Raw genomic sequence first — 25554 nt, 5'->3', positions numbered from 1 at the left:
GAAAAATTTAGTTTAAAAAATCCACGCTTATGTTAATGAAGGTCCTTGAAAAATATAGTTTAAAAAAGCCACGCTTATGTTTATGAAGGTCCTTGAAAATTTTGGTTTAAAAAAGCCACGGTTATGTTTATGAAGGTCCTTGAAAATTTTGGTTTAAAAAATCCACGCTTTTGGTTGTGGAAGTCCCTGAAAAAGGTAGATTAAAAAATCCACGTTTATGTTTATGAAGGTCTTTGAAAATTTGATTTCAAAATATCCACGCTTATTGCTCTAAAAGTCCTTGAAAAAGGTAGTTTAAAAAAGCCACGCTTTTGGTTGTGGAAGTCCTGGAAAATTTCGTTTAAAAAATCCAAATATTTTTATATTCCAAAAAAAAATCGTTCCACTGTTCATTGATAATGCCCTCCGAAAAAAGACCAAAATTGAAAACAGTAACTGAGTAACAAAACAATGCAGCAAAAACATAACAACAACAACCGCAGACACACCGAATCAACATCAAGCAGCAACAACAACAACATTGGCAAGCACAAACTGCCACCAACCAACAACAAAAACGATTGCCACAGCACCACCATCAACATCATCAGCAGCAGCATCTTTTTCTGGAAGTGGAAGCAGCAGCAGCAGGAATCATCGACATTCTCATCGCCATTTGCCGACAAAACAAAAAAATCCCATTGTCATTGTCCTCCAAATGTTCGTTGGCATCATGTCCTCATCTAAGTTTGCTCCTTCAGTTGCACAACGAATCAACACACAGACACACACACTCACACACATTTGGGCCAAACACAATCGAGCAAGGAAAACAACTCTGGAAAAAAATTTAAAAAATTCTCCTTTGGTAGCAGCTACCTCTTGAATGCAAAAAACTTGCAATCTTGAAAGAAGCCAGGCACCAACAACAAAAAAAAAAGTCGAGAAAAATTTATTCAATTTACAACAAGATGAACGTTTTTCTATGCGCACTGCAATCTATGAGTGTCCGTCTGTCCGTCCGACCATCCATTGGTTGCAACGTCCATCTGTCTGTCTGTCTGGCTCGTCTATCCCCATTGAAAATTCAACTTTTCAATACCACCAGCAAATCTATCTTCAACTCAGCTATTCTTTGAAAGGCGTACACACACACACACACGTGATGACATACACACAGAGAAAGGAAATGCCAGCAAAATTTTGCATAAAATTGAGAATTGAAAAATCTCCAAGTCAATGCTCGCCATAGCTATTGAATTGCAAAGGACTGCAGCGACAACAGCAGCAGCAGCAGGAATCGCCGATGAATCATGCTGCACGTTTCCTCTTCATATGGGCGGACGTGGAAAAATATGGAAATTTTCTATTCAGAATTTTGTTTTTGGTGTGTGGCCATGGATGGGAGGATATCTCTTCGAGGGGAGGGGGGGTGAATTGAGATTATCTCTGGGTTTGGAAATTTACAAGGATAAAATGGGTAAGGAACGAAATTTTTCAGAGGAAAAAGGTTTAAAATTCAAATTGAAATTGAAGATTAGTTCTAAGTCAAAATTTTGGAGACTAAAAGTCTACAAAAAAAAAAAAAAAAATAAGAACCAAACCTGGAAAAAATTGAATTTTGCTGGAAATAAAATTAAATTCTTTTAAATTGAAGTTTGGAGATTTATAGTTTTTTCTCAACATCCACTAATTTTTTTTCCTTAAATTATTATTATTTTTTGAATTCCTCATTCCCATCCCTGGTGGAGTATTTGATAACAAAGTTACACACGAAAAAAAACTCATTCGTAAGTTTGAGCTTGATTATCCCGCACTGGAACAGAGCACGAATAAACATAAAACCCCCTTGGAAATTTCAAACTCCAACCAAAATTGAACACCTTTTGACGTTCACGACGTAACAGAAATGGGATACCATTGAATTGATATCGATTGCTATGCTGTGAATGGCAAAACGTCAATATGTCACAACATCATTGGAACATTATGTGCATAGAAAAAAAAAATCGACAAAGACAAAAGAGAAGATAAAGAAGAGAAAAGAGAAGAAAAAATCAATGGGTTGTTGTCCTAACAAGTATCCAGAAAAGCCATAAGCGTGGATTTTTTAAAGCAAATTTTTCAAAGACTTTCATAGCCAATTTTTAAACTAAAATGTCCAAGGGCTTCCAGAGCTATAAGCATGGATTCTTAGAACTAAATTTTTCAAGGACTTCCACAGCCATATGCCTGGATTTTTCAACAACATTCTTCAAGGACATTCTCAGCCATAAACATGGATTTTTAAACTAAATTTTTCAAGGACTTTCACAGCCAAAAGAGTGGATTTTTTAAACTACATTTTACAAGGACTTTCATAAATATAAGCGTGGATTTCTTAAACTACACTTTTCAAAGACCTTCATTAACATAAGCACGGAATTTTTAAACTAAATTTTTCAAGGACTTTCACAGCCATAAGCGTGGATTTTTTAAACTTAAATTTTCAAGGACTTTCACAGCCCTAAGCGTGGATTTTTACAAACTTAAAATTTCAAGGACTTTCACAGCCCTAAGCGTGTATATTTTAAACTAAATTTCTCGAGGACTTCCTCAGCAACAAGCGTGGATTTTTTAAACTAAATTGCTCAAGGACTTCCACAGCCATAAGCGTGGATTTTTTAAACTTAAATTTTCAAGGACCTTCATGAACGTAAGCGTGGAGTTTTTAAACTTAAATTTTCAAGGACCTTCATGAACGTAAGCGTGGAGTTTTTAAACTTAAATTTTCAAGGACCTTCATGAACGTAAGCGTGGAGTTTTTAAACTTAAATTTTCAAGGACCTTCATGAACGTAAGCGTGGATTTTTTAAACTTAAATTTTCAAGGACCTTCATGAACATAAGCGTAGATTTTTTAAACTTAAATTTTCAAGGACCTTCATGAACATAAGCGTGGATTTTTTAAACTATATTTTTCAAGGACCTTCATGAACATAAGCGTGGATTTTTTAAACTATTTTTTTCAAGGACCTTCTTAAACATAAGCGTGGATTTTTTAAACTACATTTTTCAAGGACCTTCATTAACGTAAGCACGGATTTTTTAAACTTCAATTTTCAAGGACCTTCATAAGCGTGGGTTTTTTAAACTTCAATTTTCAAGGACCTTCATAAGCGTGGATTTTTTAAACTTAAATTTTCAAGGACCTTCATGAACGTAAGCGTGGATTTTTTAAACTTAAATTTTCAAGGACCTTCATTAACGTAAGCACGGATTTTTTAAACTTCAATTTTCAAGGACCTTCATAAGCGTGGATTTTTTAAACTTAAATTTTCAAGGACCTTCATGAACATAAGCGTGGATTTTTTAAACTTACATTTTCAAGGACCTTCACGTAAGCGTGGATTTTTTAAACTTAAATTTTCAAGGACCTTCATGAACATAAGCGTGGATTTTTTAAACTTACATTTTCAAGGACCTTCACGTAAGCGTGGATTTTTTAAACTTACATTTTCAAGGACCTTCACGTAAGCGTGGATTTTTTAAACTTAAATTTTCAAGGACCTTCATGAACATAAGCGTGGATTTTTTAAACTTACATTTTCAAGGACCTTCACGTAAGCGTGGATTTTTTAAACTTAAATTTTCAAGGACCTTCATGAACATAAGCGTGGATTTTTTAAACTTACATTTTCAAGGACCTTCACGTAAGCGTGGATTTTTTAAACTTAAATTTTCAAGGACCTTCATGAACATAAGCGTGGATTTTTTAAACTTACATTTTCAAGGACCTTCACGTAAGCGTGGATTTTTTAAACTTACATTTTCAAGGACCTTCACGTAAGCGTGGATTTTTTAAACTTAAATTTTCAAGGACCTTCATGAACATAAGCGTGGATTTTTTAAACTTACATTTTCAAGGACCTTCATGAACGTAAGCGTGGATTTTTTAAACTTACATTTTCAAGGACCTTCACGTAAGCGTGGATTTTTTAAACTTACATTTTCAAGGACCTTCATGAACATAAGCGTGGATTTTTTAAACTTACAATTTCAAGGACCTTCATGAACGTAAGCGTGGATTTTTTAAACTTAAATTTTCAAGGACCTTCATGAACATAAACGTGGATTTTTTAAACTTACAATTTCAAGGACCTTCATGAACGTAAGCGTGGATTTTTTAAACTTAAATTTTCAAGGACCTTCATGAACATAAGCGTGGCTTTTTTAAACTTACATTTTCAAGGACCTTCATAAATAAATATAAGCGTGAATTTCTTAAACTACATTCCTTCATAAATAAAATTACGATTTTTTAAACTAAACTTTTCAACGACCTTTATTAAAATAGGGGTGGAATTTTTAAACTTAAATTTTCAAGGACTTTCATAAACAAAACTACGGATTTTTTAAACTACATTTTTCAAGGACCTTCATAAACATGAGCGTGGTTTTTCAAACAGAATTTTTCAAGGACCTTTATAAAAATAACTACGGATTTTTTAAACTACATTTTTAAGGACCTTCATAAACATAAGCGTGGATTTTTTAAACTGATTTTTTTCAAGGACCTTCATAAACATAAGCGTGGATTTTTTAAACTATATTTTTCAAGGACCTTCATAAACATAAGCGTGGATTTTTTAAACTATATTTTTCAAGGACCTTCATAAACATAAGCGTGGATTTTTTAAACTATATTTTTCAAGGACCTTCATAAACATAAGCGTGGATTTTTTAAACTATATTTTTCAAGGACCTTCATAAACATAAGCGTGGATTTTTTAAACTATATTTTTCAAGGACCTTTATGAACATAAGCGTGCATTTTTTAAACTTAAATTTTCAAGGACCTTCATAAACATAAGCCTGGATTTTTTAAACTATATTTTCAAGGACCTTCATAAACATAAGCGTGGATTTTTTTAACTATATTTTTCAAGGACCTTCATAAACATAAGCATGGATTTTTTAAACTATATTTTTCAAGGACCTTCATAAACATAAGCTTGGATTTTTTAAACTATATTTTTCAAGGACCTTCATAAACATAAGCGTGGAGTTTTTAAACTATATTTTCAAGGCGTGGATTTTTTAAACTATATTTTTCAAGGCGTGGATTTTTTAAACTATATTTTTCAAGGACCTTCATAAACATAAGCGTGGATTTTTTAAACTATATTTTTCAAGGACCTTCATAAACATAAGCATGGATTTTTTAAACTATATTTTTCAAGGACCTTCATAAACATAAGCGTGGATTTTTTAAACTATATTTTTCAAGGACCTTCATAAACATAAGCGTGGATTTTTTAAACTATATTTTCAAGGACCTTCATAAACATAAGCGTGGATTTTTTAAACTATATTTTTCAAGGACCTTCATAAACATAAGCGTGCATTTTTTAAACTTAAATTTTCAAGGACCTTCATAAACATAAGCCTGGATTTTTTAAACTATATTTTTCAAGGACCTTCATAAACATAAGCTTGGATTTTTTAAACTATATTTTTCAAGGACCTTCATAAACATAAACATGGATTTTTTAAACTATATTTTTCAAGGACCTTCATAAACATAAGCTTGGATTTTTTAAACTATATTTTTCAAGGACCTTCATAAACATAAGCGTGGAGTTTTTAAACTATATTTTTCAAGGACCTTCATAAACATAAGCGTGGATTTTTTAAACTTAAATTTTCAAGGACCTTCATGAACATAGGCGTGGATTTTTTAAACTATATTTTTCAAGGACCTTCATAAACATAAGCATGGATCTTTTCAACTAAATTTTTCAAGGACCTTCCAGAGCCATAAACAAGAATTTTTTGACTATATTTCTGGGTTTTTAGCCTAATTTTTTCCAGAGTCATAAACAAGAATTTTTAGACAGCAATTTTCAAGGACTATCGTAGCCATAAACGTGGATTTGTGAATCTAAATTTTTCAAGGACTTCCTCAGCCATAAGGACTTTTCATGTCAAAATCTTAATTTCCTCAATCCTGGACTTTTTTAACAAATTTTTTTTCAAGGACTTCTACAATCATATTGAATTATTTATTAAATTAAATTTTACAGAGTTCATTATGCAAATATTTTATTTTTTTTTAGTCTATAAATATAAAAATTCTCCAGATCGAAAGCCTTCAAGGACCTTTATAAAAATAACTACGGATTTTTTAAACTACATTTTTAAGGACCTTCATAAACATAAGCGTGGATTTTTTAAACTGATTTTTTTCAAGGACCTTCATAAACATAAGCGTGGATTTTTTAAACTATATTTTTCAAGGACCTTCATAAACATAAGCGTGGATTTTTTAAACTATATTTTTCAAGGACCTTCATAAACATAAGCGTGGATTTTTTAAACTATATTTTTCAAGGACCTTCATAAACATAAGCGTGGATTTTTTAAACTATATTTTTCAAGGACCTTCATAAACATAAGCGTGGATTTTTTAAACTATATTTTTCAAGGACCTTTATGAACATAAGCGTGCATTTTTTAAACTTAAATTTTCAAGGACCTTCATAAACATAAGCCTGGATTTTTTAAACTATATTTTTCAAGGACCTTCATAAACATAAGCGTGGATTTTTTTAACTATATTTTTCAAGGACCTTCATAAACATAAGCATGGATTTTTTAAACTATATTTTTCAAGGACCTTCATAAACATAAGCTTGGATTTTTTAAACTATATTTTTCAAGGACCTTCATAAACATAAGCGTGGAGTTTTTAAACTATATTTTTCAAGGCGTGGATTTTTTAAACTATATTTTTCAAGGACCTTCATAAACATAAGCGTGGATTTTTTAAACTATATTTTTCAAGGACCTTCATAAACATAAGCGTGGATTTTTTAAACTATATTTTTCAAGGACCTTCATAAACATAAGCGTGGATTTTTTAAACTATATTTTTCAAGGACCTTCATAAACATAAGCGTGGATTTTTTAAACTATATTTTTCAAGGACCTTCATAAACATAAGCGTGCATTTTTTAAACTTAAATTTTCAAGGACCTTCATAAACATAAGCCTGGATTTTTTAAACTATATTTTTCAAGGACCTTCATAAACATAAGCTTGGATTTTTAAACTATATTTTTCAAGGACCTTCATAAACATAAGCATGGATTTTTTAAACTATATTTTTCAAGGACCTTCATAAACATAAGCTTGGATTTTTTAAACTATATTTTTCAAGGACCTTCATAAACATAAGCGTGGAGTTTTTAAACTATATTTTTCAAGGACCTTCATAAACATAAGCGTGGATTTTTTAAACTTAAATTTTCAAGGACCTTCATGAACGTAAGCGTGGATTTTTTAAACTTAAATTTTCAAGCACCTTCATAAACATAAGCATGGATCTTTTCAACTAAATTTTTCAAGGACCTTCATAAACATAAGCGTGGAGTTTTTAAACTATATTTTTCAAGGACCTTCATAAACATAAGCGTGGATTTTTTAAACTTAAATTTTCAAGGACCTTCATGAACATAGGCGTGGATTTTTTAAACTATATTTTTCAAGGACCTTCATAAACATAAGCATGGATCTTTTCAACTAAATTTTTCAAGGACCTTCCAGAGCCATAAACAAGAATTTTTTGACTATATTTCTGGGTTTTTAGCCTAATTTTTTCCAGAGTCATAAACAAGAATTTTTAGACTGCAATTTTCAAGGACTATCGTAGCCATAAACGTGGATTTGTGAATCTAAATTTTTCAAGGACTTCCTCAGCCATAAGGACTTTTCATGTCAAAATCTTAATTTCCTCAATCCTGGACTTTTTTAACAAATTTTTTTTCAAGGACTTCTACAATCATATTGAATTATTTATTAAATTAAATTTTACAGAGTTCATTATGCAAATATTTTATTTTTTTTAGTCTATAAATATAAAAATTCTCCAGATCGAAAGCCTTTTTTAAGAAATCTTCTGTAGATGGTTGTGTATTATTTATAGAATACTTCTCTATTTTTATAAAAAAAAACAACACCAGTGGCCATTTCATCAGCCACAGTCTTCTAAAATCAAATGGGTTTCTAGTGCAAGAATTTTTGCACGAACTCATCGAACAACGGCAGCAGCAATGATGGTATAACCAATATAACAATACCAGCAGCCGCAACAATAACAACATCTACCAACCATCCAACCAGTCAGCTTGGCCGCCTGACATGTTGAAAATGTTCACTTCAAGCCATTTAAAGTTGGCCATAATAGAATCTGGTGTTGAAATTGTTGATAACTGCACCAGCTACACCAGCCAACCGACCAGCATCAGCATCTCGGCACTTTTACTATCAAAGTGAGAAGTGACTATGAACTGAAAATAATAAGGCCGGCAACAACATTTCGCAGTACACATAATGCAACAGCAGCAGGAGCAGCAACAACAACAACAACTAAGAAATGTGTAGTCATCATGTTGTAACCTTACAGAGCTTCTTTGTGGCTTTTAAACCATTGCGCTCAAGCTGGATTTTGAATGGGTTGTAGGGAAAATGGCGATGGGAGGGGAGTTTCCGCAACTGAAAAGTGGACATGGGAATATTTGTTTGAAAAAATATATGCCCTCAGGACAAAATAGAGTTTATCTATAGAAAAAAGTGAGACCCCGAGGAAATCTCTTTTATAGGGAAAAATCCCATCGCTTTTTCTGTAGTATGAAAAAATTCCCTTTTTTATATTTTTTTTTATATTTATATTATATTTATAGAACAAATAGTAGGATAGATTATTTCTATAGCAAAAATTTCGTCAAATATTTGAGTAAAGATTTTTTTTTTCTTTGAAGAAAATTTCGGAGCTCTATGGACAAAATGTCCGAAATCAGATTTGGTCTACAGACAAAATGTCCTCAGCCAATAAGGATACAAGTTGTCTATAGAAAAAAGTCATCACCCACTTTAGTGAGATTTTTTCTAAGGTGAAGTTATTTTACAGAAAAAGTCCCTAGCAAATGAGGAAAGATTTTTGCTATTGAAAATATATCCTACCGAAAATGGTTTTCCACCACTGAGGATAGATTTTCCTCCACAGAAAAAAATTTCTCAGCCACTAAACTTTTACAAGCATTTTGGTTATTCAAAAGTTTGATTTCTTGCGGGGGAGGTACCGGAAGGAGTGGACCGATATCTACCATCGTGACTTTATATCTGGCGTTGGTAGAAATTTTGGGAGGTGCCGAATATTAAAGTGATCAGATGGTCATTTCTCGTTTTATAAGTTTTATGGTTATTCAAAATTTTAGACCCGTTGTGGGGATATACCAGAAGAACTGGTCCGATGTGTTCCAACCTTCACACATTTTCAAGCAAAATTTCCTAAAAATATCTAAAATATTACCATTTTGGAATGCCAGGGCCTCCCCTGGGATACTATGTATCCCAGTATGTATGAAATCGTATACCCTCTGTACCCATATGGCTGAGGGTATAAAATTTCCATGGCAACTGGAAATATACAGACCAAAGATTTTTTAAAATAAAAAAAATATGCAAACGCTAAGGACAGATTTTCGATAGGAAAAAATCCACAGTCAATGGCTGATTGGATAGATTTTTTCTTTAGATAAAAATTTTCTTAATTTTTTTAGAGAAAAAAATCCATCCAGCCGCTAAGGACAGATGTTATAAAAACAAATAAAAAACTGTAAGTTCGGCCAGGCCGAAATTTGAATACCCTCCATCATTTGAAACAAATTTAGCAATTTCCAAAAAATAATAAAATAAAATCCGTTCAAAATTCATTTAAAATCATTAAAATGACGAATGTAGCCGTAATATAGGGTCTATAAGACCCTTTGGCATAAACCATTACAATATTTAAATGCGGAACTTCAACATAAATTGAATATGTTGAATGAATAATGTGGCTAAAATCATCAAAATACCGTTATATAGCGGCTATACGAAGACGTGGACCTGCATAGACCATTTTCTGCCATAGGCTGTAGTATTCACTTCGAACTTCAAATACCAAATTTGGAACATTTCCAGCGAATAATATCGCTTAAATCATCAAAATACCGAAAAAAGGGAGGTACCATTATATGGGGGCTATACCAAAACGTGGACCTATATGGCCAATTTTCAATACCAAAAGTCCTGCAGACATAATATGTACTTGAGTAAAATGTTATCAACCTACTTCATTTCGTTCGGAAGCTAGGGTGATTTTTACAGACGGACGGACGGACGGACATCGCTAAATCGACATAGAATTATATGCTGATCAAGAATACATATACTTAGTTTTGTAGAACAAAATCCTCGTCAATTGAGGACAGATTTATTCCACAGAAAAAATTCTTCCGCCTCCAAGTATCTACTGAAACACAATCCTCAGCCACTGAAGACAGATTTTTATATTAAAATTTTTCGTAGCCCTTCCGGATATATTTTTCCTACAGAAAAATATTCCTCAACGACGGAGAATACATGTTTTCCTGTAAAAAAGATTTTCAAACACTGAATTAATTTTTTTTGTATAGAAAACATTTCTTCAGTTACTGTGGAGAGGTATTTTTGGAAAGAAAAAGATTCTCAGTCATTAAAGACAGATCTTTAGGAATTGAGAATGCACTGTTAAGGATATTTATTATTATTTTATTTATTTATTTTATTTATTTTATTTTTTTTTTATTTATTTTATTTTTTAATTTATTTATTTATTTATTTTATTTGTTTATTTTATTTATTTTATTATTTTATTTATTTTATTTATTTTATTTATTTTATTTATTTTATTTATTTTATTTTATTTATTTATTTATTTTATTTATTTTATTCATTTTATTTATTCTATTTTTTATTTAATTTATTTATTTTTATTTATTTATTTTATTTTATTTATTTTCTTTATTTTTATATATTTTATTTATTTTATTTACTTTATTTATTCTATTTATTTATTTATTTATTTTATTTATTTTTATTATTTATTTATTTATTTATTTATTCATTTATTTATTTATTTATTTTATTTATTTTATTTGTTTTATTTATTTTATTTTTTTATTTTTTTATTATTTATTTATTTATTTATTTATTTTATTTGTTTATTTTATTTATTTTATTTATTTTATTTATTTTATTTGTGTTATTTTATTTATTTATTTATTTATTTTATTTATTTTATTTATTCCATTTTTTTTATTTAATTTATTTATTTTTATTTATTTTATTTACTTTATTTATTCTATTTATTTTATTTATTTAATTTATTTTATTTATTTATTTTATTTATTTTTATTATTTATTTATTTTATTTTATTTATTATATTTATTTTATTTATTTTATTTCTTTTATTCATTTTATTTATTTATTTTATTTATTTATTTTTTTTTTATTTATTTAATTTTTTTAATTTATTTTTATTATTTATTTATTTATTTTATTTGTTTATTTTATTTATTTTATTTATTTATTTATTTTTTTATTTTTTTTTTTATTTATTTATTTATTTATTTTTTTTTTTTTTTTTTTTTTTGAAGAAATAAATTTCTTTTCCCCATAAGATTTTTTTATTCAGAAAAAATATATACATTTTTTTAAAGGATTTACTTGCATCGAAAGAAAATATTTTTATCCTCAGAATTGATTTTTCCATAAAATAAAAAATAAAAAATACCCCCCAAACCCTTTGCATCGCCATCGAAAGTCTTTATTTATTTTCGTTTCGTGTTTTATTTTCTTTTTTCATTTCATTTCTTCTCAAAATCACAAGAAGATTATTTTGCACTACACAGCGTCGAATGGGGAGGTCAAGCTTTTTCAAGAGGAAAATTGTTACAAAAAGTAGGTATTCTGTTGTTGTTCTTGTTGTTTTTTTTTTTCCTTCTTTGGCTACACTCGGTGGTGCCCTGTGTCGCTTCACATTTGTTAGCAAAATATAAACAAAAGACTTTACATGGCTTCTGCTTCTGCTCCCGCTGTTGCTGCTGCTTTGGTTGATGTTTTTGCTTCTTAAAGGCTTTTTTAACTTTTTCCACCGCCCAAGGCCCCCTCTTTGTGTTGCAACAACAACAAGGATAACTACAAGTGCAAAACATATACAATCGCCATCACTGGGCAAAAATAAACATTGCGAAAAAAAACAATGCAAACGATGAAATACAGAAAAACTGAAAATATAAACATAAACCTTCATATAAATGTGCCAAAGGTTGCCGTTTTTGAGGTAGAAACCTACAAAATCAAATTGGACGAGTTTATTTTGTAAATTGAAATTTGGTCGCTTGACAAATTAAAAGAGTTTTTAGATGATCTCAGGAGATACTCAGAACGATTTATACATTTTCAGAGGCAAAAAAAATTGTATACCTATGGTAATTTTGGTAATTGTTTATATTTCTGTGACTGAACTATTTATACCCTACACCACAAGGTGGTCAGGGTATCATGTTTTTGTGCATTTGGAACAGGCAAAAGGAAACGAGATAGACCCATAGTTCCTTTTGATGATCTGCATAGAATCACATCCGATTTATGCATGTCCGTCCGTACATCCGTCTGTCCATGTATTTTGTAGACAAAGTACAGTTCGCATTTATTGCCCTGTCCAGATGAAATTTTGCACAAATCATTTCTTTGGCCCAAGGACGAACCCTATTGAAATTGGAGATAATCGGTCAAAAATTAGATATAGCTCCCATATATATCTTCGTTCGATTTGCCTTTTATTGTGCACCAAACGTGTAATATCAGCCCCAAAAGCATGGAATTTGGCACATACAACCAAATAAGGCCTGAAAATAAGTATGCCAAATTTGATCGATATCGGTTCAGATATAGCTATAGCTCCCATATATATTCTTCATCCGATTTGTTATTTTTGTCCTCCGCAGCCGCAATATGCACTCTGTAACAACAATATTTGGGGAAACATATCAAATACAGCGCAGAAATACATTTGCTAAATTTTATCGAGATCGATTCAAATTTGGATATAGCTCTCATATATAACTTCGTCCGATTTACCTTTTATTGTGCACCAAACGTCTAATATTTGCCCAAATGGGATGGAATTCTGAGTCTAGAAGCTAGTATCCCAAATTTGGTGAAGATCGGTTCAGTTATAACTATAGCTCCCATATATACTGTTCATCCGATTTGTTATATTTGTTACCCACAGCCGTAATATGCACTCCGTAACAACGATATTCAGGGAAATATATCAAATACAGCTCAGAAATATCTTTGCCAAATTTTATCAAGATCGGTTCCGATTTGGATATAGCTCCCATATATATCTTTATCCGATTTCATATTAATTGTGCACCAAATGGGCAATACAAGTCCGAATTTAAAAGATACAAATGCTTCGGCATATTTAGTCCTTTGAACTTTAAATTATAATTATAATCATAGCGTGTATTATTGAATTCTCCCATAAAAACTTTTAATTGTTATGCGGAGCTCTACTAAATTAGCAAGTGGTGTAGGTATCATAAAGTCGGCCCGCCCGACTTTAAGACTTTCTTTTTTGGTTTTTATATGGAAAATTTTGAAAATTGTATTTATTTATGTATGTGTATGCTGAGGATTTTTTTCTATTCAAGAAATGCATCCTCGGTGGGTAAAGGAAATGTATAAGGTACTGAAAAATATGACTGAGAGTTTTCTTCTTCGAAAGTATGTGTCTAGGGAAATTTGACGTTTAAAACATGAGCACATTTTTTCTGTGCAAATATATGTCTTTAGTCACTGGAAAAATTTGGCTAAAGAATAAATGTAGACACAATAGCTAAAGAATTCTTTGCTATTTTGTTGTTGCAAAATGGTCATGCTTAATCCTTTCATTGTTGTTTTTATAAAAACAATGTTTGTTTGTTAGTGGAGAACGATGAAAAACGTATCCTCTGCGGTTAAAATTTGTTGGTATAAAAAATGATGTCCTTAATGTGATATAAAAAAAATCATTTTCAGGATCTGAGGAAACTTTGTCGATAAAAAAAGTGTATTTATCGCTGAAGAATTATTCCTCGTAGAAAAATTTTTCTTCGGAGCTTGATGAATCTCCTATATAAAAATACCTTCTAAAATGTCAATAATGAAAAAATAGGGTATTATTTGGATAGACAATCTTTTAAATGAGCCTCTATAGAAAAAAGTAATCTGAAAATAATTTTATATTACACACATATCTTCAGACATAGTCAGTCACATATCGCCAAGAGGATTTTATCATCAATAACAAAGTAGTTGGGACAAACGACGATTTTTTAAAGTCGTGCCAGAGAGACTTTTTAAATGTTTAAGAACGATCGTGGACTTTTTAAATAATATTTATAATAGCAATGTCATACAAATTATCGATTTAAATATTTTTGGGGAATATTAGAGCTAATATCGTATTTTTTAAAAAGATCTCTGAGATATAATGAATCCAAAATGTTTTTAAATAGACAGTAGAAGCCTTAATGTGTTCTTAAGAGGTCTTCCAACTTCTTCTATAGAAGGACACTATTTAAGCAGTCATCAATTGAAGGAAATTCTCTTTAGAAACTTATTAGCGAGAAGACCTCTCAAAAGACCCTCTATGGAAAGAAGATATGTGAAGAGGATTTCTAAAACAAAGGCTTCTCAAGAGGCCTTCTATAGAGATAAGGCTAGTTTATTATTTTACTGAGCTTTATTTTTTAATCGTGGAATTGTAAAAAATATTTTTAAGATCTATCTGACCAATATTAAATATCATTCTTAAGGTGTGTCGGACAAGTAATCGTGCATTTTTATAGAAAATTTTTCCAAGGTCTTTTAAAAAAGAATAGCTTTCAGGTGGTCTTTTATAGCAGATTACCATTCAAAACGTCTTATATGAGAAAAAGAAATCTCAAGATGTCGTGGACCTCTACAGCCAATTGGCTACCAAAGAATGTGGTACCTAATACGAAATCCGAACATCAAGATAATTCGGTTGAATCTTCCGTAGGTACTGTTATATAGGAACTATTCGAAAACTTTGACCTTTGCCATATAGAGATAATTTTGTTGAAAAATATAACTAAAATTCCTGATACAGAATTTTGAATGGTACCCTTATACATATGGGGAGGGCTATATAAAGGCGTGGATTTGTGCAGGCCACTTTCTGTCATAGGTGGAACTCCAAATACCGAATTTGAAACATATCCGGTGAAAAATGTGAACTGTTCATTTACAGAAAATTCGGTTTAAAATGTTGACTTAAACATACAAAACACATTTAATTTGCCTACACAGATAGTTGGGGGCTATACCAAAACCTAGACCTATATAGGCCATTTTCAATACCAAAAGTCCTGCAGACCTAAAACACATCTGAGTAAAATGTTGTTAACCTACTTCATTTATTTCGGTAGCTAGAGTGATTTTCAGACGGACAGACGGACGAACATCGTTAAATCGACATAGAATCTTATGCCGAACAAGAATAAATATACTATATGTGGTCTGAAATGTATATGTCGAGGTCTTACAAATGGAATGCCAAACTTAATAGCCTCCATACTCTGGAGGAGGGTATAAAAGAAAATACTTTTCTAAAAAATTCTCTAATTAGTTTTCTGAAAAAAAAATAAGACTTCTCAAGACTTCTCTTATAAATAAAAAACCTCAAAAGAGGCCAACTATAGGCAGAGGACCTGCAATCACAGGTTTTCTCGTACGAGACCTTCTATCATGATTTCGTCTCTGACAGTGCTTGCAAAGTTAGCATTGTAAAATCCACAATTATGTCTATTTTAAAACCCCGCATCCAAAGCTCTGAAGATCCTTGGGGTTTTTTAATACCAAATTATACCTATTTCTGAAATTTCCTAAAAACATAGTTCTAAAAATCCACGCCTATGGCTCTGAAAGTTCCTTATCAAAATTTAATTAAAACATTCACAACTGTAGTTTCAAAAGTGTTGTAAATTTTTACTTTAAAAATCCACGAATGTGACTCTGAAAGTCCCTGAATAGGTTACTAAAACAATCCACTATTTTTTCTCATAAGTCCTTAGAAAAATGGCTCTGGAAGTCCCTCAACAAATTTTTATTTTTTATAGTTCTGAAAGCTCTTAAATATTTTACTTGGAAATTCTGGGACTATGGCTCTAAAAGTCCTTGAAAAAATCCATGATTATGTAAAAATCCTTGCAGAATTACTTAGAATAAATTACGATTTTAAAACTAAAGTTTAGCTAAAAAAACCACGCTTATAGCTCTGAAAATCCTTAAAAAATAATTTAAAATATCCACGATTATGGCCCTTTACTTTAAAAAGAAGACTAAGCATTTAAAAAGGAAGGCCTCCGTTCTTGTTTCTGACAGTCCTAGACGTTTTTTTAATCCACGATATATGATTTTAACTCTGAATAATTTTGAAAAGGTACTCTTAAACCCTATGATTGTCGAACTAGAAGTCCTAGGACAATTTAGTTCAAAAAGTCCACAATTATGGCTCTGAAAGTTCTTGAAACATTTCCTTAAAGAATCGAAAGCATTTTGCATTTTTTTAAACCTAGATGATGGCTCTGAAGAAGTCGCTCTACAGAAGTCTTTTTGAGAAGTATTCTTTCTATAAAAAATGCCTTACAAGTATTCTTATTTTTCAGATATTCCCTTTTTCTCTCTATTTTGGCCAAAAATCACACCCAAAGACCAGAAAACGTTCGAGCGGCAACACCAAAACGTGCCATATCTGTATTAACGACAATCTCTGGCTGTCGCGTCTGTCTTTCTGTCCCGATTCGTTCCATCTTGACGCAGACGTATGACGTTGCGTCACATTCACAACATGTGAATGGAGGGCTTAAGGCTCGCAATGGCAGAAAGACAGGCCAAAATACGACAACAAAATAACAGCAGCAACAACAACAACAACAACGATGATGATGACGACGACAACAAAACTTGAAATACTCAAACGAAATATAAAAAAACAACAACGGAAAACGTTACAAGTACAACAACAGTACTTTGGATATACTTTGGCAGTGGCGGCAGCAACTACAACAACATCAACAACAAATGGCCAACCAACCAAAACAGCAGCATCTCCCCAGAGTAAATAACAACTCATACCCCAATCGAGAAGAAAACACAAGGAGAAGAAGAAGAGAGTTGAATGGCTGGCTGAGGAAACCATTGCAAAATGAAAACAAAACTAACCCTGCGTTATTGTTGTTGTTTGTTTTTACTCTGAGAAATGTGTGTGGAGAGCAAGAGAGTGATGCACTAACCACGCCTTGGTAATAACACAGCAGGTGAGCAAGTGTTGGGTATTGGTGGTAGATGCATGAAAAATAAGCAAATATGAAATATGTTCTCTCTCTCTTTTTAGAAATCGAAATGTGAGTGCAATTAGCCATGGGAGTAAAAGAGAAGGCTATATTGTAAGGGAATATGAATCTTTTAGAGAACAAATAAATATTGTTGTCTCCTTTTTTCCTCTGTTGTTAGTGTGAAAGAAAATTGGAATGAGCATCCAACTTGCAACATACAACCAAATGAACGAACATCAAACCTGTTGTTTATTTTTTTTCTTAATACTCCCAACTGGTGGGCTTGTTTTGTTTAGGTCGCATACGTGTGCGTGTGTTCTCTCCGTTTAGTGGTGTTTTTTGCCTCCAAGTTTTTCATTCATCATCGAACTTGCCCAAAGGTGAGTCGGTCGGTTTGAGTTGTACGCATGTCCCGCCGCGACCCAATGAGTTTGTTATTCGTCTTCGTGTGTACGTGTGTGCAATTTTGTTTGTTTATATCACACAGCAACCAAAGGCGTTCAGCGTTCGTTCAAGGTGTTGCAAGCTCACTCAACAACACGGACGGTGAGGATACAACCAAAAACTATCATCACACGCCTTGTCGTTCAATAAAAAAAATCTCTTGCCGGAGTAGTGCTCGGACCCCAACCGGTGAACTGATAAGACACAACACGATCGTCTGTTGTACGATTTTTTTGCGGGCTGGAAATCGGGTTTCCAACAAAAGCAACCAAAACAAGCTTGTGTCTTCCCCAAAAGAGAGTAGCCAAACAGTAGTAGGAAGTTGTCCAAACAACAAAACGTCCGTCAAACTCTGTTGTCGCAGTCTGAAACGCGCCGATGATTGATGCCCTGCGATGCGTTACTGCAGAATAGTGAATGCGTAAGGTTGTGTTCTCGTTTGCCAGTGCATACAGCTGCCAGCCGCCGTTAGCGTAGCCGCCTGCTGTTAATGCTGCTGCTGCCACTGCCGAGCAGAGCCTGGCGACTGCTGGCTGTGGATTGAGCAAAATATCATCACTTCTCGCACAAACATCATCATTTGTTCGGATTAGATATCACACAGACTTAACCGCGGGCAGTTTATGCGAGAATTCTCGGTACCTATGTGTCGCCACGTCATAGCCACCACTTCACGTTGTTAACGTTCGTCGTCGTTCATGCCAAGAAGAAAAAAAATCAAAAGAGAAACAATAAACAAATACAAAATTTACCGTCGCCGTGATGTTTTTACGTTCAAGTGTTTTGTGAATGAATATCATCGGCGGCCTACAAAATCGGAAGCTCAAAAGAATGCAAAAAATTGCAAAAAAAAAGTTTCAAAAAATAAACAAAAATTACAGTATTTAAAATAAAATAATAAAAAAAGGATAAAGAAAACAAATATTATAAATGAATAAAAATATTAGAAAAATAAAAGAAAATATTCAAAACGAAAATAGCCCGCTTCCACAAAATTATTTAAACAAATATATATAAAATAATTAAAAAAAAAATAATATTGAAAATACCTACATATTTAAAAAGAGTATATTAAAAACAAGTGTTAAAAAAGTGTCTAATAAAATTCCTGAAAAGTGTCTAACCCGCCTGCAACTATGATCACTGTATTTAAAAGAATATTTCTTTAAATAAATAAAAAAAATAAATACAAACCGAAAAGATATTTTTCAAAGAAAAAAATAATTTCAATACTTTTGAAGTTTTGTTTCAACACTCATTCTCTCATGTCACATGGAATAACATTTAGTCGAGCCCCTTCACAAACCGAAAAAAGGATACATAAAAGGATATACTCAGTGTACTAGAAAATTTGGGGCGTTACCAAGTTTTTGTTAGTTCGAAAAGGTAATGAAAAGATAAAAAGAAAAATTAAAAAAATTGATTGAAAATAAGCTTCAAAAATTAAAAAAAAAATGTTAGGGTCAGTAAAAACACTTTTAAACACTGATGAGACCTTCGGGATGAAAAAGGAACATTTTGAGAAAAAAAAACCGAAGGTCTTTGAGCCGGCGGTCACTTCAAAGACACTTCAAAGATTTTCAGAATAATTCCGTTGTCAATTTTTTTGGAGATGAATTAAAATATTTGAAAAAAAAAAAAACATAAAAAGAGGGACTCTCATACTTTAAACTATCAAATTAAAATCAGGATTTTTTTACCAAGTGCTAAGATAAACTATGAGAATTCACTGGTTTTCTGAGAGATAACCTAACCAAGACTGGATCATCCCAAAAACTTCAAGCCCACTTTCATATAAAGTACACAAATAATTATCGAATCTTGAATTTACAAAATTTTCAACTGGGGTGTACTGACCCGCTGGCCTATGTAGGTTATACATAGGCTGAGTAAATAAATAAATCGGTAAACAATAACTAATACTTTGTAACTAGTTTTGAATCTCAGAGGAAAATTAGAATACACTTGGATGTACCGATTTCGGCAGGAACATTAGGATGTGATAGGTTTGGAGAAAATCGTTTACTAATTTCGAGTTACAATTTCTCAAAATTTTATCCTTTGTGAATGAGGTACCAGATGGAAAATACCATTTTTTTCTCTGCTGGGCACTTTGTAGGATATTCGGAATTAAAAACATTTTTCAACGTTTGTGGGGGAGGCATGAAAAATAAACCGATCCCATGGCGAAAATATTAGTATTTACGCAGTTTAAAGGAAATCGTTTTCGCAACGGATCCGAAATTGAAAAAACATTGAGATTTGGGATTTTGGCATGATGAATCATGTCAAATTTCATGTGACGAGTATTTAAAACTCCGACGCTTCGAGAGATAAGCCGATGTTCAAAATTAAGTAAAATATGGCGATGTACGAAGTTTTAACCAAGCCCTACTATCTCTTCGTACTCTATGAGAGATATTTTTATTTTGACCGTTTGCATGGATTCGACCTTTATTTTTCAATTTCAGACTGGATTTCAAGTTTCATGGGTTTGAACGAAATCTGATAATCCCATTAAGAGTTTTGCATGTTTTGCAAAGCCTTTTTGCGTGTCAAAGCCCTATAATGTTGACCATGACGTATGAGGTCAGAAATATTGTGTAGAGCTTTCCCTCTGCTTTAGGAGTCTAAACGCCAAAATTGGGGATCTAACAAAAAGGACGCACCGACAGTTTTATGCCCCCCAACATGTATAAAAAAATTGACTTATAGCCAAATCGGTTATCCTCAAAATCTCTAAAATTCGAATGTTTCGTTATATATTTTTGAGAGGTGTTTAACTGCTCCAAAGGAATACGAAATACCGAATTACAGGTAAAGAAATCAGAAGGTATCATTTCATGTATAAGTGAAAAAGTGGACCTGATATTGAAGATTTTTGCAAGCAAATAAAAAATCCCGCTTAGAAACTAAAGTATCAAATTGCAGATGATTTGGTTGGAAACATCGACTGGTATCTTTAAAATAGCGAAAATCAGGAGGTAAAATTTTTTTGAGGGCTATTCCAAAAAGTTGTTCCAAATTGAGTACTTTTTGCGAGGATTTACTCCAGAAATAGAGAACATAGATTGTAAAATAAGAGATGATGCAATTTGAAATCGAAGTTGAAACCTTCAAAACAACGGAAATTGGGAGGTGCCGCTATATGGAAGCTCAACATAAATATGGACAGATATAGCTCATTTCAAATACCAAACGTCCTAAGAATATTACGACTGACTGTCTAATATATTTAACGTTCTATGGTGATTTGCAGAGAGGAACAGTGGCTAAATTGACATAGAATTCTCAGCAGATCTGGAAAATTTACCTCATATGGTCTCCTTCTAGGTTTTACCAATGGAATGACAAAATAGATACATCTACCTTCTTATGGAGGCTTAAGCCGGTAGACTCTTCTAGAATTTCATAAATACTTCAATAATCAAATCAAAATTTTGAGAGATTAACCCTCAAAATTCCCGATGTTAAGTTATATCTACGAATATTAAATATTTTTTAGATAGGGGATAATCTACCCACAAGAGAACTCCAACTGCCAAATTACAGCAAATTTAAAATAGATGCTAAAACTTAATTTAGCGAAAATCGAAACTCCAATTACTGAAAATCGAGAGGTGCCGTTGTTTTGGGGCTGCAACATTAAGTGGAGCTACTATTTTGGTTGGAATTTAGAGCAAAAAATGCCGTAAAACACCGAAAATCTGGAAGGTTACACCACATTTGAAGGTTATACCTGCACGAGGAGCGAAATATACCCAAAAATCGCAAGCTTTAACTTTAATATTGCGATCTCAATCAATAAATGAAACAAACAGTCAGACAAATAGACGAACATGCCTAAATTGAAAGATATTGACAAGTTGTCCACCAATTTAGATTTTTTTGGGTTACCGACGATTATTTCGAGGATTTATAAAGACTTGGTACCCCCTTCTTATGGTGCAGGGCACACAAATACCTAAGGTTTTCGCAAGTTACGCTTAGGAATTTCTACAGTTCACAGGATACTTTAGTTAAATCAATTTTTGAGAGATGGACTCAAGCGAAAAAGGGGGCTAAGCCTCCTATATATGACCTTCAAAATGAAAACGGGTCGCTAGGTTTAGAATGTGACTCTCAAATTCCGATTGGTAACTATATCAGAATACATGGTAGTGTGCCAAGGAATATGTTTTAAACTACCAAAAATTGGGATCTACTAAGAAATTATGGCTACAGAGGCTACAAATTATTTGATAGACTAAAATACTGCTCTTCGAATTATAGGGGTTTGATCCCATCTTTCTGACTACCATGTTTTGGCTTCAGGAATTTTGAAGTCGATCTGGCAATGTCCGTCTGGCTGGTGTGCAGGATATCTCTTGAAGGAAGCATTCAATTTGCTCGCACTCTATGAAACACAGATCGTAGGTAATATCGGACAACTCCATCAGGTACATCCCTAGAAAACTATCAAAAATCACAAAAAAATGAAAGACAAAGGTCCAACTTCGTGTGGAGCCTACCACGCTAAATGGTCACAACTTTGAATTGGTTTTGATTTGCTCCAAACTTGACACTTCGTCTTAAAAAAAAAGGAAATATCAAACAACTCCATCGAATACATCCCGAAAAAAAAAAACTGTAAAAAGTAAAAAAATGGAAAACAACTGTCCTACTCCGTCCAGTGCCTACCACACTTAAGGCTCATATCTTTATATAATTTGCGAAAAGAGTCTGCATTTTGTCCATGTCCCATTATTTACCCCAATTCTAGATTAAGCATAGATTTAGACTGACGGCCATGGATAGATCGGGGTCAAAGCACATGAAATGGAATATAACCGTGCTGTAGGCGAACGTTTAATTGGATTAAGACTGTATCTTAAAAATGTCGATAGAAGCCTGGTTCAAGCCTTATCCCTTCGGAACATTGTCATTTTCCCACATAATATATTTTATTCAAACTTTTCAAATCCTAATATTGGCATCTTTGTCCAGATCTGGTGTAAAAATGGACAATATCAGCTCACTCCGTTTAGTATTTCTCCCACAAAGGCTTTAAAAACCTGGTACGTGACACTATTTATAGCAGACTCCGGTAATATCCGAAATGGACAATATTGTCCCACATCTTTCGGTGTCTCCCATAACGCATGTCAAACTATATTTTAAACCATTTCGTTACGAGATTTTTTTTTTGTTTTTGAAAAAATCTACTTTGCCGATTTTTCGTTTTTCCAGAAACCCGTGTTCGAAATTTTGAACAGTCAAAAAACTATTAAAACTTGTAATTTTTTGTTTAGCTTTTGTCCTAAAGTTTTCCAGCACGTCGGATTTTTAACACTTCTTTGATATATATCCGCCGTTTGAAATCTCTTGTTATAGGTCTGTGAGTGCCAGTTTTTAGGCACTCTTTTACCATTTCAAAATACACCAAACTCCCCACAAAAAATATTAATAAATAAATTCAAAATCACCTCAAATTGTATGCCTTTTCCTGAACCCCCCCCCCCCCCCTTTCGGTTCAATTTAGTAGAGGTTCGCTGTATCCTTTACCAATAACGGAAAATTCTGTTTTTCCATATTTTTGCTTCTCTTCTACCAAATCAACAGTTTCGCAGCTTAATCATGCAAATGGTTCCCAGGGAAGTCCTTGGGAATTTGTTCCCAAACAAAATCTCAACCGGAAGCTACGATAAACCTGGCAGGTATTTGCACTTTCCATTTTTTATTTTTCCAGTTTTTTTTGTTTTTATTTAATTTTTTGGGGACCCACACACATTGTTGCATTGACCCCCTAAACCCAAGGAGACTGGCGCTCTCCATTATTTAGATGTTCCATAAATTCACACACACACACACACACACTGACATGCATTCCCCTAATAAATGGCCACCGTTTGGCGACCTTCCCATTGAATCATCATCCAAATGAAAAGAAAAATAATATCAAAACAACACCAACAACATGCCGATCATAAAATACTGCTCACAATCAGGCGATCAGTTTTGGGTTTCTTGTCTAATGTTGAAAACAAAACAAAACCAAGTCTTTGGCTGGGATATGGGATTTCAACTGGTTCGGGTGGTTTTCCTCTGTTCCTTTGGCCGTTAATGTAGTTGTTGTTTTGGCTGCTGCATGTAAAGTGTCCAGAATGTTGACAATTTTCAACTTAATTTATTACGTTCATTTAAAAAAGGTATTCCTCCAGCTTTAGCTTCTTAGGACCAAAAATTGTGGGCTCATTACCTTGCCATCTTCCTCCCCCTAACAGCAGCACACCCCTCGCCGACAATCGCAGGCAAATGAGGTTATTTTCTGCAGTGGAAGCAAATTCTTTGTCAGTTCTTCTTTTTTTTTTTTTTTTTTGATGTTATAGTAGCCATCCCAAATTGAGTGCCAGCAACATGTGTCCACTATCAGCCGTCCATATAAACATCCATTCACCATCGGGAAGGCCGAGTGTTCGGTTTGTTGTTAACTGCCGTAGTGTTGACTGGGTGACCCTTAATTCCAAAACAAGCAATAAAAAGATGCAAAATGCTGATAAGAATTATTTGAACTTAGAAGAGCAGACTTCTCTCTATACAACGAGCGACACATTTACGACATCATTTCAGATGCGATGTCCAAATGTCCATCACGTTGCACAGTGGTTCGGAAAACTTGGTGTTCACTTTAATTAAATAAAATTGAAAATTAATCTGGAAATTAAAAATCCATTTGGAGAATTGTTTTTCTGACTTAAATCGGTTGTGCTCATATTACGTACCATCTGCCGGAAGGTCTTCTACACTCAAGGAGAACATCATCCTTAGCCAAATTTTGTGGGAAATATGGTCAAGACCTGCGAAATGAATCAAATCAGCATTCCGGAATTCCTAAACATGGTCCTGCATTGAAAGAAAGTGAAAAAGTTATCTGCGTCAAAAGTCGGGAGGGGCCGACTATATGATCCCCCAAACCTATCATAGTAGAGCTCACGTAACAAAAAAGTTGATATTACGAATTTATGTGAAGTAGATCATACCAACTATGAATCAAATAGCATTGCTGTATAGAGCATGGTATGACTTCGATAAGGATTATAGTAAAAAATATTTATTGGAGCAATAGATATATACCGGACCGAGTTTTACCAAATTGAAACATTCGGTTGAATATAAAAACTCTATCCATTTTGGGCTGATATTGGCTTTGGGATATTACATATATGGTGAACAATAGTCGTAAAATCGTATGAAGATGTATATCGAAGCTATATAAAAATCTGAATCGATCTCGACAAAATATGGCAGAGGTATTTTCGAGAAGTATCTGATGCCCGGTACCAAATATCATTGTTGTGTAGTGCATATTATTCATGTGAGGGACTTTAACACTAAATCGGATGAAACATAGATATGGAAGCTATAGCTTTATCTGAAGCGATTTTCAGCAAAATTTGGAGCACTTGATTTTAGGATAAATTCGGTCGGAAGTGTCAAAATTCAGTCCATTTGGACTGATATTAGCCATCTGGTGCACAAAAACCTAAAATCGGATAACGAAATATATGGAAGCTATATATAAATCTGATCCGATCTCAATAAAATTTTACAGAGGTATTTTTGAGCTCCATAAGTTATCATGTACCCCAAATCGGACGAAACATATATATATATATATATATATATATATATATATATATATATATATATATATATATATATATATACATATATATATATATATATATATATATATATATATATATATATATATATATATATATATATATATATATACATATATATATATATATATATATATATATATATATATATATATATATATATATATATATGCAAAATTTGGAGCACTTGATTTTAGGATAAATTAAGT

At 32.5% G+C, this 25554-nt stretch overlaps 2 protein-coding genes across 3 annotated transcripts in view; one reads left to right on the top strand and one right to left on the bottom strand.

Moving 5' to 3' along the window:
* LOC131806593 (uncharacterized) overlaps window positions 1-25554 on the bottom strand; it is a 360173-nt gene that overhangs the window by 261500 nt on the left and 73119 nt on the right. The window lies entirely within an intron of this gene.
* The window catches only part of LOC101899340 (protein apterous), a 75057-nt gene continuing 67083 nt past the window's right edge, over window positions 17581-25554 (top strand). For both annotated transcript variants that reach the window (XM_059130918.1, XM_011298082.3), the window contains exon 1: window positions 17581-19067. The gene's annotated coding sequence lies outside the window, so the exon portion shown is untranslated. The remainder of the gene's footprint in view (window positions 19068-25554) is intronic.

The sequence above is a fragment of the Musca domestica genome, unplaced genomic scaffold (genome assembly GCF_030504385.1).
Source record: "Musca domestica strain aabys unplaced genomic scaffold, Musca_domestica.polishedcontigs.V.1.1 8, whole genome shotgun sequence".
Classification (NCBI taxonomy): domain Eukaryota; kingdom Metazoa; phylum Arthropoda; class Insecta; order Diptera; family Muscidae; genus Musca; species Musca domestica.
The sequence above is the reverse complement of the archived record's forward strand: the minus strand, read 5'-3'. Positions and strand labels throughout refer to the sequence as shown.